This window comes from Lissotriton helveticus, chromosome 5_1 (genome assembly GCF_964261635.1).
Source record: "Lissotriton helveticus chromosome 5_1, aLisHel1.1, whole genome shotgun sequence".
Classification (NCBI taxonomy): domain Eukaryota; kingdom Metazoa; phylum Chordata; class Amphibia; order Caudata; family Salamandridae; genus Lissotriton; species Lissotriton helveticus.
This window is the reverse complement of record NC_136065.1, coordinates 1650208059-1650225517: the sequence shown is the minus strand read 5'-3', so window position 1 is coordinate 1650225517 and position 17459 is coordinate 1650208059. Positions and strand designations below refer to the sequence as shown.

General features: G+C 56.3%; 8 non-coding genes across 8 annotated transcripts; 2 read left to right on the top strand and 6 right to left on the bottom strand.

Moving 5' to 3' along the window:
* Nucleotides 1-1642: 1642 nt before the first annotated feature.
* TRNAI-UAU (transfer RNA isoleucine (anticodon UAU)) lies at nt 1643-1737 on the top strand. The gene is made up of 2 exons: nt 1643-1680; nt 1702-1737. It is a non-coding gene; the product is annotated as a tRNA-Ile (tRNA).
* Nucleotides 1738-2877: 1140 nt separating this feature from the next.
* On the bottom strand, nt 2878-2949 carry TRNAT-UGU (transfer RNA threonine (anticodon UGU)). Its single transcript has one exon. It is a non-coding gene; the product is annotated as a tRNA-Thr (tRNA).
* Nucleotides 2950-3537: 588 nt separating this feature from the next.
* On the bottom strand, nt 3538-3619 carry TRNAS-GCU (transfer RNA serine (anticodon GCU)). Its single transcript has one exon. It is a non-coding gene; the product is annotated as a tRNA-Ser (tRNA).
* A 1551-nt stretch (nt 3620-5170) lies between these two features.
* Nucleotides 5171-5242, bottom strand: TRNAT-UGU (transfer RNA threonine (anticodon UGU)). The gene has a single exon. It is a non-coding gene; the product is annotated as a tRNA-Thr (tRNA).
* A 589-nt stretch (nt 5243-5831) lies between these two features.
* TRNAS-GCU (transfer RNA serine (anticodon GCU)) lies at nt 5832-5913 on the bottom strand. The gene has a single exon. It is a non-coding gene; the product is annotated as a tRNA-Ser (tRNA).
* A 466-nt stretch (nt 5914-6379) lies between these two features.
* TRNAS-GCU (transfer RNA serine (anticodon GCU)) lies at nt 6380-6461 on the bottom strand. The gene has a single exon. It is a non-coding gene; the product is annotated as a tRNA-Ser (tRNA).
* Nucleotides 6462-6753: 292 nt separating this feature from the next.
* On the top strand, nt 6754-6848 carry TRNAI-UAU (transfer RNA isoleucine (anticodon UAU)). Its single transcript has 2 exons — nt 6754-6791; nt 6813-6848. It is a non-coding gene; the product is annotated as a tRNA-Ile (tRNA).
* Nucleotides 6849-7767: 919 nt separating this feature from the next.
* Nucleotides 7768-7839, bottom strand: TRNAT-UGU (transfer RNA threonine (anticodon UGU)). The gene has a single exon. It is a non-coding gene; the product is annotated as a tRNA-Thr (tRNA).
* Nucleotides 7840-17459: the final 9620 nt, after the last annotated feature.

Below are 17459 nucleotides of genomic sequence, written 5' to 3'. Positions count from 1 at the left end.
TGTTGGTAGTTCCTTATATACAGGGCCACTGGAATTATGAAGCAGGGAAGGACCAAACTATGCCGCAGGGTTCAGTAAATTATGTGGCAAGTAAAAAGTAAACTCTGCTGTGCTATGCAGCACATTTTGTGTTAGTAGTACTTCATTGTTTTGTCACTTTTACACTTGTTGATACTGTCTGGGCTTTGGTTGCACTTCATTAGTGCCAGTTTAACAGCCAAATCCAACGATGAGCTACCGAAGGGGGAGCAGATAAGCTTTGCAAAGGGCTTTCCACTGCACAGCAACACATGTTGCTACGTTTTTGTAACTTTTCAACCGTTTGAGGTAGAATTGTTTTTTTTTGTTTATTTATTTATATCTGCCAATGATGCAGCAGATGATGGATTATGTGGCAAATGTATAATTATGTGAAAAACGCTGCCAAATCAATTAATTCCAGTGGCATTGCTTATATAATGGGGTCTTGGTGTGATAACACTAGGTTGTTTCAAATCTGCTGGGGCAATGTTAGGTAAGATGGAAGGGCATGCGCAAATGGAAAGTTAATCTAGCCGTAAATGTTGTGTCCTTTGAAGTACAGTGGCTGCTTTCTTATTTCTGCCTTTATCTCCCTGATCGATTGTTTTAAGCATGGCGACAGTTACACCAACAACAGGGCACCAAGATCACAAATATCGTCAATTAGAGCTACAGACACTCCTGAGCCGAGCTCTATACCCTGTTCTGTGCTGTAGTCACAGGGTTTGACTGACATTTTAAAAGCGAAGAATTTGAGACATTGCAAACCCATGGAACATCTGAGACCCTCGTTATGGCAGGGGTAGCTTTGGAATGCATGTAGAACAAGCATTGGCATAGCCAATAGGTGTCGCCTTTGGGACCTTTATAAAGTGTTTAGTTATCCAGCACAATATCCTTGGTGCAACAACATCAACTGTTGCATGGCTAAACACTTATAAGGTCCCAAAGGCGAGACCTATTGGCTATGCCAATGCTTGACGATGAACTGAACCAGGAGAGACTAAAGTGAGTTGTGCGCACCATCTAAAGTGAATAAAGCCAGCAAATAGAAAGCCAGAAAATGTGAGTTACAAACCACATAGCCTATGGTAATCAATGGGCAGAATGTATTCCAAGGTCAATTTCTGAAATTCCCCAAGATGTCTTTAGCAAGCCAGACAGCTGCTACTTAAACAAGCATTTGCAATGCAATAGGTCTCGCATTTACGCGAGTTTGAGATATTGACATTGCAAATAACAAGGCCATTTATTTTGTTTTTGTTTTAAAAACATAAATAAAAGGCATTGTCATTTACAATGCCAATACCTTAAACTTGTGTAACTGCGAGACCTATTGCATTGTAAATGCTTGTTTAGGAAATTCTTACTATGTGCTAATTACAAATAATCATAAGTTTCTCCTAGACTGTGTCAGAACTGGCAAATGTATGTGGTATTCAATAGACAGAGCACATGATATAGCAGAATTATCAAATCTGTTCCATTAGGACTGTAGTTTTTAATAGTCATGATAACATGCTAGCATGTGAGTCGATCTTGCACAGTGAATAAGGGAGCAGTGCCAGTATCTACTTGGTCAGCTCTAGATGGCTCAACTGGGGAGATATGAGAACAGTGAGCTCCGGTGGCGCAATCGGTTAGCGCGCGGTACTTATACAGCAGTACTTGCATTGAGGCATGCCGAGGTTGTGAGTTCGATCCTCACCTGGAGCAGCTTACTGGTTTTTCATGAACCATTTCACTAAAAGTAAAGATTAAACTCAGGGTAAAGACGGCCCTTGCTAGAGAGTCTTTACTTCTTTTCAGGATCTGCGTGTCCGACTCTTCGAGGTGCAAATATCACAATCCTATTCGATGCTCCTTATAAACATTCCACCATGTGCCGTCTCGCATAGCATGCAAACACCACATCAGTGCATTTAAAAATACATTTGTAGAATAATAAATATGATGAAAACATTGTTGTCACGGGATAACCATATACTGAGGAGCTGCAAATAGTGCTGTATCAGCTACTTACAATACAATTTAACTGAAAGACATATCAAAAGAAGAGCGTCATCATATTAATGTTTCTAGTCAACATAGCAGCTTATGGTGCTTTCTGCTCAGATTGTGCCTCCAATCCCACATTGATTTTTTAATTCTTTGCAGTTTAAAAAACACAATTCGTGCTCAAAGTTAACTTTTTTAACCATTCAACCTATTACATTTATTTCTCTAACTTGTGAATGTGGTCCATGTTCTCTTTTCCTCATCCCCATCACGATACTCCTTTTCCCGAAATCAGGTTCACTTCTTTATCCAGCCGACCCTTCCAAGGTCACCAAATCTATGAAGCGATTCTGCTTTTTCTCACATTCTCTCTATGTAAAAGATACCTTGTATCATTTGAATGGACAGGAGGACAGTCGGATATTTATGGTTAGTGGGGGTGGGGTTTTGAAGATTAACCTCATTTGACTAAGAGCCGGGGCATCTGGGAGGAAAAGTATTTTAAGGGGGATGAAGTTCACATCTCCTTGGTGAAATTTCTAGTTCCTTATTTCATCCTTTCTGTGGATGCAGACTCAGTCTGAACAGAGGTCATAGTCCGTGCTCTGACTTTCAAAGGAACTTCAAATATGCATGGCTTATTTGGCTTTGCCCGGCGGGGTGAGAATGGCGTTTGTCAGGCGTTCGTCAGGCGATCGGAAGGGGTGAGGCAATAGTTTATGGTTCAATGGTTTTCATGAAGTCTTCTTGATACGATGAAAGCAGGAAAGGGAAGCTTGTCAATAAGCAAACTTAAGACAAGGTGTGACTCCTAGAAAGAATGACTTGGAAACAACATACAGAAACTCACATATAAAAAGGCCCTGATGAGGCTTGAACTCATGACCCCTGGTTTACAAGACCAGTGCTCTGCCACTGAGCTACAAGGCCAGCCTGCCTGCAGTATGTAAATCGCTTCATGTATTCTTACTGCGGTATGAAGATATCTATGATTTCGAGACTCTGTATGGAAATGCAGTTGCATTTGAATGTCTACATGCGTGCACAAATTAAAGAGCATGCTTAAGACACTTTTCTTGGAAGTAGGAAAAACTCCATTTTGATTTGAGAACATAAGAGTATTCACATTTATGACCATACTGATAGCTCTAGTTAGTATGTCCGCAATCAGTGACAGATAGAGAACTCACTTATTAGAAGTGATCTGTCTCTGTGGGGCAGACATATGTCAACAGTCATACACTTGAGATGGCTGAAACTTTAGGAGTAAGAGCTGCTTTCTTATCAGTCTATCTATCCAAACTGGTTAAAGGCCAGGAGTGAGGGAAAGGCAATCCTCTGGACACTTCATGAAAGATCTAATTTCAATTAAGCACAAAACACTTCCCTTAATTTGACATAATTGCCAACATGGAATAGTCAGTTGGGCCCTTCTAGTGGATTATGGCTGTGTCTTGAAAGAGAGTGTAATTGTACTATGAGACATGCCCACCTTCGAAAGAGTGTCTGATGGCGTTCCGACGAAGGTGGGATTCAAACCCACGCGTGCAGAGCACAATGGATTAGCAGTCCATCGCCTTAACCACTCGGCCACCTCGTCTGCCTTAGGTGACTATGTTTCATTTTTTAGGAAATTCTTACTATGTGCTAATTACAAATAATCATAAGTTTCTCCTAGACTGTGTCAGAACTGGCAAATGTATGTGGTGTTCAATAGACAGAGCACATGATATAGCAGAATTATCAAATCTGTTCCATTAGGATTGTAGTTTTTAATAGTCATGATAACATGCTAGCATGTGAGTTGATCTTGAACAGTGAATAAGGGAGCAGTGCCAGTATCTACTTGGTCAGCTCTAGATGGCTCAACTGGGGAGATATGAGAACAATGAGCTCCAGTGGTGCAATCGGTTAGCGCGGTACTTATACAGCAGTACTTCCATTGAGGCATGCCGAGGTTGTGAGTTCGAGCCTCACCTGGAGCAGCTAACTGGTTTTTCATAAACCATTTAACTAAAAGTAAAGATTAAACTCAGGGTAAAGACGTAAAGACGGCCCTTGCTAGAGAGTCTTTTCTTCTTTTCAGGATCTGCGTGTCCGACTCTTTCAGGTGCAAATATCACAATCCTTTTCGATGCTCCTTATAAACATTCCATGATGTGCCGTCTTGCATAGCATGCAAACACCACATCAGTGCATTTAAAAATACATTTGTAGAATAATAAATATGATGAAAACATTGTTGTCACGGTATAACCATATACTGAGGAGCTGCAAACAGTGCTGTATGAGCTACTTACAATAAAATTTAACTGAAAGACATATCAAAAGAAGAGCGTCATCATATTAATGTTTCTAGTCAATATAAGAGTTGCACCATAGCAGCTTATGGTGCTTTCTGCTCAGATTGTGCCTCCAATCCCACATTGATTTTTTAATTCTTTGCAGTTTAAAAAACACAATTCATGCTCAAAGTTAACTTTTTAAAACCATTCAACCTATTACATTTATTTCTCTAACTTGTGAATGTGGTCCATGTACTATTTTCCTCATCCCCATCACGATACTCCTTTTCCCGAAATCAGGTTCACTTCTTTATCCAGCCGACCCTACCAAGGTCACCAAATCTATGAAGCGATTCTGCTTTTTCTCACATTCTCTCTATGTACAAGATACCTTGTATCATTTGAATGGACAGCAGGAGAGTCGGATATTTATGGTTAGTGGGGGTGGGGTTTTGAAGATTAACCTCATTTGACTAAGAGCCGGGGCATCTGGGAGGAAAAGTATTTTAAGGGGGATGAAGTTCACATCTCCTTGGTGAAATTTCTAGATCCTTATTTCATCCTTTCTGTGGATGCAGACTCAGTCGGAACAGAGGTCATAGTCCTCGCTCTGACTTTCAAAGGAACTTCAAATATGCATGGCTTATTTGGCTTTGCCCGGCAGGGCTTGCCCGGCGGGGTGAGAATGGCATTTGTCAGGCGATCGGAAGGGGTGAGGCAATAGTTTATGGTTCAATGGTTTTCATGAAGTCTTCTTGATACGATGAAAGCAGGAAAGGGAAGCTTGTCAATAAGCAAACTTAAGACAAGGTGTGACTCCTAGAAAGAATGACTTGGAAACAACATACAGAAACTCACATATAAAAAGGCCCTGATGAGGCTTGATCTCATGACCCATGGTTTACAAGACCAGTGCTCTGCCACTGAGCTACAAGGCCAGCCTGCCTGCAGTATGTAAATCGCTTCATGTATTCTTACTGCGGTATGAAGATATCTATGATTTTGAGACTCTGTATGGAAATGCAGTTGCATTTGAATGTCTACATGTGTTCACAAATTGAAGAGCATGCTTAAGACACTTTTCTTGGAAGTAGGAAAAACTCCATTTTGATTTGAGAACATAAGAGTATTCACATTTATGACCATACTGATAGCTCTAGTTAGTATGTCCGCAATCAGTGACAGATAGAGAACTCACTTATTAGAAGTGATCTGTCTCTGTGGGGCAGACATATGTCAACAGTCATACACTTGAGATGGCTGAAACTTTAGGAGTAAGAGCTGCTTTCTTATCAGTCTATCTATCCAAACTGGTTAGAAGGCCAGGAGTGAGGGAAAGGCAATCCTCTGGACACTTCATGAAAGATCTAATTTCAATTAGGCACAAAACACTTCCCTTAATTTGACATAATTGCCAAAATGGAATAGTCAGTTGGGCCCTTCTAGTGGATTATGTCTGTGTCTTGAAAGAGAGTGTAATTGTACTACGAGACATGCCCACCTTCAAAAGAGTGTCTGATGGCGTTCCGTCGAAGGTGGGATTCGAACCCACGGGTGCAGAGCACAATGGATTAGCAGTCCATTGCCTTAACCACTCGGCCACCTCGTCTGCCTTAGGTGACTATGTTTCATTTTTAGGAAATTCTTACTATGTGTTAATTACAAATAATCATAAGTTTCTCCTAGACTGTGTCAGAACTGGCAAATGTTAGTATGTCCGCAATCAGTGACAGATAGAGAACTCACTTATTAGAAGTGATCTGTCTCTGTGGGGCAGACATATGTCAACAGTCATACACTTGAGATGGCTGAAACTTTAGGAGTAAGAGCTGCTTTCTTATCAGTCTATCTATCCAAACTGGTTAGAAGGCCAGGAGTGAGGGAAAGGCAATCCTCTGGACACTTCATGAAAGATCTAATTTCAATTAGGCACAAAACACTTCCCTTAATTTGACATAATTGCCAAAATGGAATAGTCAGTTGGGCCCTTCTAGTGGATTATGTCTGTGTCTTGAAAGAGAGTGTAATTGTACTACGAGACATGCCCACCTTCAAAAGAGTGTCTGATGGCGTTCCGTCGAAGGTGGGATTCGAACCCACGGGTGCAGAGCACAATGGATTAGCAGTCCATTGCCTTAACCACTCGGCCACCTCGTCTGCCTTAGGTGACTATGTTTCATTTTTTAGGAAATTCTTACTATGTGTTAATTACAAATAATCATAAGTTTCTCCTAGACTGTGTCAGAACTGGCAAATGTATGTGGTGTTCAATAGACAGAGCACATGATATAGCAGAATTATCAAATCTGTTCCATTAGGACTGTAGTTTTTAATAGTCATGATAACATGCTAGCATGTGAGTCGATCTTGCACAGTGAATAAGGGAGCAGTGCCAGTATCTACTTGGTCAGTTCTAGATGGCTCAACTGGTGAGATATGAGAACAGTGAGCTCCAGTGGCGCAATCGGTTAGCGCGCGGTACTTATAAAGCAGTACTTGCATTGAGGCATGCCGAGGTTGTGAGTTCGAGCCTCACCTGGAGCAGCTTACTGGTTTTTCATAAACCATTTCACTAAAAGTAAAGATTAAACTCAGTGTAAAGACGGCCCTTGCTAGAGAGTCTTTACTTCTTTTCAGGATCTGCGTGTCCGAAAAAGAAGAGCGTCATCATATTAATGTTTCTAGTCAACATAAGAGTTGCACCATAGCAGCTTATGGTGCTTTCTGCTCAGATTGTGCCTCCAATCCCACATTGATTTTTTAATTCTTTGCAGTTTAAAAAACACAATTCGTGCTCAAAGTTAACTTTTTAAAACCATTCAACCTATTACATTTATTTCTTTAACTTGTGAATGTGGTCCATGTTCTCTTTTCCTCATCCCCATAACGATACTCCTTTTCCCGAAATCAGGTTCACTTCTTTATCCAGCCGACCCTTCCAAGGTCACCAAATCTATGATGCGATTCTGCTTTTTCTCACATTCTCTCTATGTACAAGATACCTTGTATCATTTGAATGGACAGCAGGAGAGTCGGATATTTATGGTTAGTGGGGGTGGGGTTTTGAAGATTAACCTCATTTGACTAAGAGCCGGGGCATCTGGGAGGAAAAGTATTTTAAGGGGGATGAAGTTCACATCTCCTTGGTGAAATTTCTAGATCCTTATTTCATCCTTTCTGTGGATGCAGACTCAGTCGGGACAGAGGTCATAGTCCTCGCTCTGACTTTCAAAGGAACTTCAAATATGCATGGCTTATTTGGCTTTGCCCGGCGGGATGAGAATGGCATTTGTCAGGCGATCAGAAGGGGTGAGGCAATAGTTTATGGTTCAATGGTTTTCATGAAGTCTTCTTGATACGATGAAAGCAGGAAAGGGAAGCTTGTCAATAAGCAAACTTAAGACAAGGTGTGACTCCTAGAAAGAATGACTTGGAAACAACATACAGAAACTCACATATAAAAAGCCCCTGATGAGGCTTGAACTCATGACCCCTGGTTTACAAGACCAGTGCTCTGCCACTGAGCTACAAGGCCAGCCTGCCTGCAGTATGTAAATCGCTTCATGTATTCTTACTGCGGTATGAAGATATCTATGATTTTGAGACTCTGTATGGAAATGCAGTTGCATTTGAATGTCTACATGCGTTCACAAATTGAAGAGCATGCTTAAGACACTTTTCTTGGAAGTAGGAAAAACTCCATTTTGATTTGAGAACATAAGAGTATTCACATTTATGACCATACTGATAGCTCTAGTTCAGGGGTGCCCAAACCTGTCCTGGCGGTCCGTATCCATGCCAGATTTTTGGGATATCCCAATCTGGTGATCACGGTTCGATCCCCGGCGCCGGCGGCAGATCAGAGTGCCCAGGACGGGGTCCATGTGACTCGGGCAGTCCTATCCCCTGGGTGTACGTGGTTGTCCGACATGTCGGTCGGATGTGCTTTTACGTACCGGATCAAAATCAGCCCCCATAAAATCGTACGTAAAGTATATAGCAAATCAACCTGAAATCTGCTGGGTCAGAAAGGGCTCGATTCCGATCCGTGTCGGAAGGTTAGGAGTCCGTACGAATTTGTCGGGATGGCATGGCAGAGTGCCCGGGATGGGCTCCATGGCTCTTGGGCAGTCGTCCCCCGGGCGTCCGGGGCTCCATCCAGGCCGACGGCATGGCAGAGTGCCCGGGACGGGCTCCATGGCTCTTGGGAATTCGTCCCCCGGGCGTCCGGGGCTCCATCCAGGCTGACGGCATGGCAGAGTGCCCGGGATGGGCTCCATGCGTCCCGGGCATTCGTCCCCCGGGCGCTCGGGGCTACATCCAGGCTGACGGTATGGCAGGGTGCCCGGGTCGGGCTCCATGGTTTTCACGGTGGTCCTCCCCTGGGTGTCAGGGGGCTCCTGGCCGACGGCATGGAAAAGTGCCCAGGACGGGCTCCATGCGTCCCGGGCATTCGTCCCCCGGGCGTCCGGGGCTCCATCCAGGCCGACGGCATGGCAAAGTGCCCGGGTCGGGCTCCATGGTTTCCAGGGTGGTCCTCCCCAGGGTGTCGGGGCGCTCCAGGCCGACGGCATGAAAAAGTGCCCAGGACGGGCTCCATGCGTCCTGGGCATTCGTCCCGGGACGGGGACGGGGACGGGGTGGGGAAGAGTCCAGGCGGCTTCACCTCCATGCCCGGCCATCTGATCGCCCAGATTTCCTCGGCCATCTGGTCGCCCGCAACGCTTTCCTATGGGGGGGTGGACCAGATGGCCGAACTTCCCTGGAAGTCCCGATGAGGTGCCATTCGCCTCCCGGATCCCAGCGAGGGCTCCATGAGGTCGGGTTCTTTCACGCCTTGGGTCCCCTCTGTCACCTCGCGTGCACAGATTGCAAGAAAGGGGGGTAATTTCCCTCCGGATTACTAGGGGCAGGGTACGCCCGGACACCCCTCCAGGGCTGGTGGTTCTCTGCCATGGGGACCAGATAGGCTATGCCTGGGCAACACCTCCCTAGGCCACCCGGGGCTTCCTTCCTCCAGGCCAACTGCATGTCAAATTGCGCAGGACGGGCTCCATGGCTCTTGGGCAGTCGTCCCCCGGGCGTCCGGGGCTCCATCCAGGCTGACAGCATGGCAGAGTGCCCGGGTCGGGCTCCATGGTTTTCAGGGTGGTCCTCCCCTGGGTGTCGGGGCGCTCCAGGCCAATGGCATGGAAAAGTGCCCAGGACGGCCTCCATGCATCCCGGGCATTCGTCCCCCGGGCGTCCGGGGCTCCATCCAGGCTGACGGCATGGGAGAGTGCCCGGGTCGGGCTCCATGGTTTTCAGGGTGGTCCTCCCCTGGGTGTCGGGGCGCTCCAGGCCAATGGCATGGAAAAGTGCCCAGGACGGGCTCCATGCGTCCCGGGCATTCGTCCCGGGACGGGGACGGGGACAGGGTCGGGAGAGTCCAGGCGGCTTCACTTCCGTGTCCAGCCATCTGATCGTCTGGATTCCCTCGGCCATCTGGTCGCCCGGATCCCCTCGGGCATCTGGTCGCCCGCAACGCTTTCCTATGGGGCAACCAGATGGCTGAACTTCCCTGGAAGTCCCGATGAGGTGCCATTCGCCGCCCGGATCCCAGCGAGGGCTCCAGGAGGTCGGGTACATTCGCGCCTTGGGTCCCCTCTGTCACCTCGCGTGCACAGATTACAAGCAAAGGGGGTAATTTTCCTCCGGATTACTAGGGAGAAGGGTACGCCCGGACACCCCTCCGAGGCTGGTGGTTCTCTGCCATGGGGACCAGATGGGCTATGCCTGGGCAACACCTCCCTAGGCCACCTGGGGCTTCCTTCCTCCAGGCCAACTGCATGTCAAATTGCCCAGGACGGGCTCCATGGCTCCTGGGCAGTCGTCCCCCGGGCGTCCGGGGCTCCATCCAGGCTGACGGCATGGAAAAGTGCCCAGGACAGGCTCCATGCGTCCCGGGCATTCATCCCCCGGGCGTCCGGGGCTCCATCTAGGCTGACGGTATGGAAGAGTGCCCAGGTCGGGCTCCATGGTTTTCACGGTGGTCCTCCCCTGGGTGTCTGGGGGCTCCAGGCCAAATGCATGGAAAAGTGCCCAGGACGGGCTCCATGCGTCCAGGGCATTCGTCCCCATGGCGTCCGGGGCTCCATCTAGGCTGACGGTATGGCAGAGTGCCCAGGTCGGGCTCCATGGTTTTCACGGTGGTCCTCCCCTGGGTGTCTGGGGGGGCTCCAGGCCGAAGGCACGGAAAAGTGCCCAGGACGGGCTCCATGTGTCCCGGGCATTCGTCCCCCGGGCGTCCGGGGCTCCATCCAGGCTGACGGCATGACAGAGTGCCCGGGTCGGGCTCCATGGGTCCCGGGCAGCCCTCCCCCGGGCGTCCGGGGCTCCCACCGCCAGGCCGACGGCATGTCAAAGTGCCCAGGATGGGCTCCATGAGTCCGGGACAGTCCTCCCCCGGGCGTCCGGGACACCCATCTCCAGGAGGCCAACGGCATTGGCAAAGTACCCAGGACGGGCTCCATGGGTCCCGGGCAGACCTCCCTCGGGCGTCCGGGGCACCCATCTCCATGAGGCCAACGGCATTGGCAAAGTACCCAGGACGGGCTCCATGAGTCCCGGGCAGACCTCCCTCGGGCGTCCGGGGCACCCATCTCCATGAGGCCAACGGCATTGGCAAAGTACCCAGGACGGGCTCCATGGGTCCCGGGCAGACCTCCCCCGGGCGTCCGGGGCACCCATCTCCACGAGGCCAACGGCATTGGCAAAGTACCCGGGAAGGGCTCCATGGGTCCCGGGTAGACCTCCCCCGGGCGTCCGGGGCACCCATCTCCACGAGGCCAACGGCATTGGCAAAGTACCCGGGAAGGGCTCCATGGGTCCCGGGTAGACCTCCCCCGGGCGTCCGGGGCACCCATCTCCATGAGGCCAACGGCATTGGCAAAGTACCCAGGACGGGCTCCATGGGTCCCGGGCAGACCTCCTCCCGGGCGTCCGGGGCTCCCACCTCCAGGCCGACGGAATGTCAAAGTACCCAGGACGGGCTCCATGGGTCCCGGGCAGCTTACCCCGGGCGTCCGGGGCACCCACCTCCAGGCCGACGGCATGTCAAAGTACCCAGGACGGGCTCCACGGGTCCCTGGCATTCCTCCCCCAGGTTGTCCGGGCCCTAGAGCTCCGGTGGTCCAACCTGCGCCTGAGGCCCAGCCGGGGTCCAAGAGCCCTGCCTTGCGTGGGCAGGCAGTCAGGAACCCTACCGCGAAGGCTTGGGATGGATGGGGAGCTGGGAGTCCTTTCGATCCCGGCCCTCTGGTCGCCCGCGATGCTTTCCAATGGGGCGACCAGATGGCCGGGCTTCCCTGGAAGTCCCGATGAGGTGCCATTCGGCTCCTGGATCCCAGCTAGGGCTCCATGAGGTCGGGTTCTTTTACGCCTTGGGTCCCCTCTGTCACCTCGCGTGCACGGATTGCAAGAAAGGGGGGTAATTTCCCTCCGGATTACTAGGGGCAGGGTACGCCCGGACACCTCTCCAGGGCTGGTGGTTCTCTGCCCGGGGGACCAGATGAGATATGCCTGGGCAACACCTCCCCCGGGCATCTGGGGGCTCCATTCTCCGGGCCAACGGCATGGCTCAATGCCCAGGACGGGCTCCACGTGTCCCGGACAGACCTCCCCTGGGCGTCCGGGACACCCATCTCCAGGAGGCCAACGGGATGGCAAAGTACCCGGGAAGGGCTCCACGGGTCCCGGGCAGCCTTCCCCCGGGCGTCCGGGGCTCCCACCTCCAGGCCGACGGCATGTCACACTGCCCAGGACGGGCTCCATGGGCCCCGGACAGACCTCCCCCGGGCGTCCGGGGCACCCATCTCCAGGAGGCCAACGGGATGGCAAAGTACCCGGGAAGGGCTCCACGGGTCCCGGCAGCCTTCCCCCGGGCTCCCACCTCCAGGCCGACGGCATGTCACACTGCCCAGGACGGGCTCCATGGGCCCCGGACAGACCTCCCCCGGGCGTCCGGGGCACCCATCTCCAGGAGGCCAACGGGATGGCAGAGTAACCGGGAAGGGCTCCATGGGTCCCGGGCAGCCCTCCCCCGGGCGTCCGGGGCTCCCACCTCCAGGACGACGGCATGTCAAAGTGCCCAGGGCGGGCTCCACGGGCCCCGGGCAGCCCTCCCCCCGGGCGTTCGGGGCACACATCTCCAGGAGGCCAACGGCGTTGCAAAGTACCCGGAAAGGGCTCCACGGGTACCGGGCAGTCCTCCCCCCCGGGCGTCCAGGGCACCCATCTCCATGAGGCCAACGGCATTGGCAAAGTACCCGGGAAGGGCTCCACGGGTCCCGACCAGGCTTCCCACGGGCGTCCCGGGCACCCTCCTCCAGGTCGACGGCATGTCAAAGTGTCCAGGACGGGCTCCATGGGTCCCGGGCAGCCGCTCCCGGGCGTCCGGGGCTCCCACCTCCAGGCCGACGGCATGTCAAAGAGCCCAGGACGGGATCCACGGGTACCGGGCAGTCCTCCCCCGGGCGTCCGGGGCTCCCATCTCCAGGCCAACGGCATGGCTCAATGCCCAGGACGGGCTCCATGGGTCCCGCGCAGGCCTCCCCCGGGCGTCCGGGGCAACCATCTCCATGAGGCCAACGGCATTGGCAAAGTACCCGGGAAGGGCTCCACGGGTCGCGGGCAGGCCTCCCCCGGGCGTCCAGGGCACCCACCTCCAGGCCGACGGCATGTAAAAGTGCCCAGGACGGGCTCCATGGGTCCCGGGCAGCCCGCCCCTGGGCATCTGGGGCACCCATCTCCAGGAGGCCAACGGCGTTGCAAAGTACCCGGGAAGGGCTCCACGGGTACCGGGCAGTCCTCCCCCGGGCGTCCGGGGGCTCCCTTCTCCAGGCCAACGGCATGGTTCAATGCCCAGGACGGGACGTCAAGTGGCCAGGACGGGCTCCATGCGTCCCGGGCATTCGTCCCGGGACGGGGACGGGGTAGGGAAGAGTCCAGGCGGCTTCACCTCCATGCCCGGCCATCTGATCGCCCAGATTCCCTCGGCCATCTGGTCGCTCGGATCCCCTCGGGCATCTGGTCGCCCGCAACGCTTTCCTATGGGGGGGGGACCAGATGGCCGAACTTCCCTGGAAGTCTTAATGAGGTGCCATTCGCCTCCCGGATCCCAGCGAGGGCTCCATGAGGTCGGGTTCTTTGACGCCTTGGGTCCCCTCTGTCACCTCGCGTGCACAGATTGCAAGAAAGGGGGGTAATTTGCCTCCGGATTACTATGGGGCAGGGTATGCCCGGACACCCCTCCAGGGTTGGTGGTTCTCTGCCATGGGGACCAGATGGGATATGCCTGGGCAACACCTCCCTAGGCCACCCGGGGCTTCCTTCCTCCAGGCCAACTGCATGTCAAATTGCCCAGGACGGGCTCCATGGCTCTTGGGCAGTCGTCCCCCGGGCGTCCGGTGCTCCATCCAGGCCGACGGCATGGCAGAGTGCCCGGGACAGGCTCCATGCGTCCCGGGCCTTCGTCCCCCCGGGCGTCCGGGGCTCCATCCAGGCTGACGGCATGGCAGAGTGCCCGGGTCGGGCTCCATGGTTTCCACGGTGGTCCTCCCCTGGGTGTCGGGGCGCTCCAGGCTGACGGCATGGCAGAGTGCCCGGGACGGGCTCCATGCGTCCCGGGCATTCGTCCCCCGGGCGTCCGGGGCTCCATCCGGGCTGACGGCATGTCAGAGTGCCCAGGACGGGCTCCACGGGTCCCGGGCGTCCGGGGCTCCCTTTTCCCGGGCCAACGGCTTGTCAGAGTGCCCAGGACGGGCTCCACGGGCCCCGGGCGTCCGGGGCTCTCTTCCCCGGGCCAGCGGCATGTCAGAGTGCCCAAGACGGGCTCCGGTCATCCGGGGCACCCTTCCCCGGGCCAGCGGCATGTTAGAGTGCCCAGGACCAGTTCCACGGGTCCCGGGCAGTCCTCCCCCGGGCGTCCGGGGCTCCCTTCCCCGGGCCAAAGCATTTCAGAGTGCCCAGGATGGGCTCCACGGGTCCCGGGCGTCCAGGGCTCCCTTCCCCGGGCCAACGGCTTGTCAGAGTGCCAAGGACGGGCTCCACGGGCCCCGGGCGTCCGGGGCTCCCTTCCCCGGGCCAACGGCATACAGGAAAGGAGTGCCCAGGACGGGCTCCACAGGTCCCGGTCGTCTGGGGCTCCCTTCCCCGGGCCAATGGCTTGTCAGAGTGCCAAGGACGGGCTCCACGGGTCCCGGTCGTCTGGGGCTCCCTTCCTCGGGCCAACAGCTTGTCAGAGTGCCCAGGACGGGCTCCACGGGCCCCGGGCGTCCGGGGCTCCCTTCCCCGGGCCAACGGCATACAGGAAAGGAGTGCCCAGGTCGGGCTCCACAGGTCCCGGTCGTCTGGGGCTCCCTTCCCCGGGCCAATGGCTTGTCAGAGTGCCAAGGACGGGCTCCACGGGCCCCGGGCGTCCGGGGCTCCCTTCCCCGGGCCAACGGCATACAGGAAAGGAGTGCCCAGGACGGGCTCCACAGGTCCCGGTCGTCTGGGGCTCCCTTCCCCGGGCCAATGGCTTGTCAGAGTGCCAAGGACGGGCTCCACGGGTCCCGGTCGTCTGGGGCTCCCTTCCTCGGGCCAACAGCTTGTCAGAGTGCCCAGGACGGGCTCCACGGGTCCCTTGCAGTCCTCCCCCCCGGGCGTTCGGGGCACCCATCTCCAGGAGGCCAACGGTGTTGCAAAGTACCCGGGAAGGGCTCCACGGGTACCGGGCAGTCCTCCCCCGGGCGTCCGGGGGCTCCCTTCTCCAGGCCAACGGCATGGTTCAATGCCCAGGACGGGCTCCATGTGTCCCGGACAGACCTCCCCCGGGCGTCCGGGGCACCCATCTCCAGGCCAACGGCATGGCTCAATGCCCAGGACGGGCTCCATGGGTCCGGGGAGGCGTCCCATGCGCCTCCGGGCTTGGGAGCCCCGGCTCTGTCCAGGGGCCCAGCCGGGCCCCGGGTCGGGTGCTCCGGCCCTGGTCCCTGTCTCCGAGCCTACCGCACTGCCAAGGGCCTAGGAAGGGGTTCCGTTGTGCCCCGGGAGCCTCCCCTTGCTTGTCTGGGTTCAGAAGCTCTGTCCGGGGCCCCTAGGGGCCCGGGGGAGGGCGGCCTCCCCACCCCGGGCTCTGTCCTTGGTCCTGCTGCGTGGCAGGGTGCCCGGGACGGGGTCCGGAGGGACCGGGGAGGCGTCCCATGCACCTCCGGGCTTGGGAGCCCCGGCTGCGTCCAGGGGCCCGGCCGGGCCCCGGGTCGGGTGCTCCGGCCCTGGGCCCTGTCTCCCAGCCTGCCGCACTGCCAAGGGCCCAGGAAGGGGTTCCGATGTGCCCGGGGAGCCTCCCCTTGCTTGGCTGGGTTCAGGAGCAGTGGCTAGGGCCCCTGAGGGCCCGGGGAGGGCGGCCTCCCCACCCCGGGCTCTGTCCTTGGTCCTGCTGCGTGGCAGGGTGCCCGGGACGGGGTCCGGAGGGACCGGGGAGGCGTCCCATGCGCCTCCGGGCTTGGGAGCCCCGGCTGGGTCCAGGGGCCCGGGCGGGCCCTGGGTCAGGTGCTCCGGCCCTGGGCCCTGTCTCCCAGCCTGCCGCACTGCCAAGGGCCCGGAAAGGGGTTCCGATGTGCCCGGGGAGCCTCCCCTTGCTTGTCTGTGTTCAGGAGCTCCATCCGGGGCCCCTGAGGGCCCGGGGATGGCGGCCTCCCCACCCCGGGCTCCGTCCTGGGTCCTGGCGCGTGGCAGGGTGCCCGGGACGGGGTCTGGTGTGCCAGGGGAGGCTCGCCCTGCGCCTCCGGGCCTGGGAGCCCCGGCTGGGTCCAGGGGCCCGGCCGGGGCCCCGGGTGGGGCGCTCCATCCCTGGGCCCTGTCCCCCGGCCTGCCGCACTGCCAAAGTCCCGGGACGGGGTTCCGTGGTGCCCGGGGAGCCTCCCCGTGCTTGGCTGGGTTCAGGAGCCCCACCCGGGGCCCCTGAGGGCCCCGGGGAGGGTGGCCTCCCCACCCCGGGCTCCGTCCTGGGTCCTGCCGCGGGGCAGGGTGCCCGGGACGGGGTCCGGCGGGCCCGGGGAGGTTTCCCCTGTGCCTCCAGGCCTGGGAGCCCCGGCTGGGTCCAGGGGCCCGGTCGGGGCCCCGGGTCGGGCGCTCCGGCCCTGGGCCCGGTCCCCCGGGCTGCCGCTCCACCCAGGGCCCAGGACAGGGGTCCGTCGGTCCCTTGCAGGCCTCCCCTGCTTGTCAAGGTGTAAGCGGGCCCCGGGTCGGAGGGCCCGCCGGCCCCTGGCAGCCTCCATGGCTGTGGCCCGGCTGGGGCCCCGGGCCTCCGGCCCGCCATGCCCCGGGCGCCCGCTCCCTCCTTCGTGGGGGCACGAGGCGACCGGATGGCGTCCCTTTCGTGCCCGGCCATCTGGTCGCCCGGATCCCCTCGGCCATCTGGTCTCCCGGATCCCCTCGGCCATCTGGTCTCCCGGATCGCCTCGGCCATCTGGTCGCCCGCAATGCTTTCCAATGGGGGGCGACCAGATGGCCGAACTTCCCTGGAAGTCCCGATGAGGTGCCATTTGCCTCCCGGATCCCAGCGAGGGCTCCAGGAGGTCGGGTACTTTCGCGCCTTGGGTCCCCTCTGTCACCTCTAGTGCACGGATTACAAGAAAGGAGGGTAATTTTCCTCCGGATTACTAGGGAGAGGGTCAGTCAGACCTCCGTGTGGTCTGGCGATTCTGAATGAGGGGAAGGCAGGACCCGGGCCGGCCCGCCGGGGCCCCCAGGGGCCCGGGTACGCTTCTGCCTCTTGGCCCCTTCCCGATGGGCCTTTTCCTCCGAGTTTTCTCAGGCAGGCCTCCGCGAGGTCTGGCCATGCTGAGACGGGGCCAGGCAGTACCCGGGCCCGCCCGCTGGGGCCCCCAGGGGCCCGGGAACGCACCTGCCGCTCACCCCCTTTTCCGATGGGCCTTTTTCTCCGAGTTTGCTCAGGCAGGACTCCGCGAGGTCTGGCCATGCCGAGATGGGGCCAGGCAGCACCCGGGCCTACCTCGTGGGGCCCCCAGGGGCCCGGGTACCCTCCTGCCTCTTGGCCCCTTCCCGATGGGCCTTTTCCTCCGAGTTTGCTCAGGCAGGCCTCTGCGAGGTCTGGCCATGCTGAGATGGGGC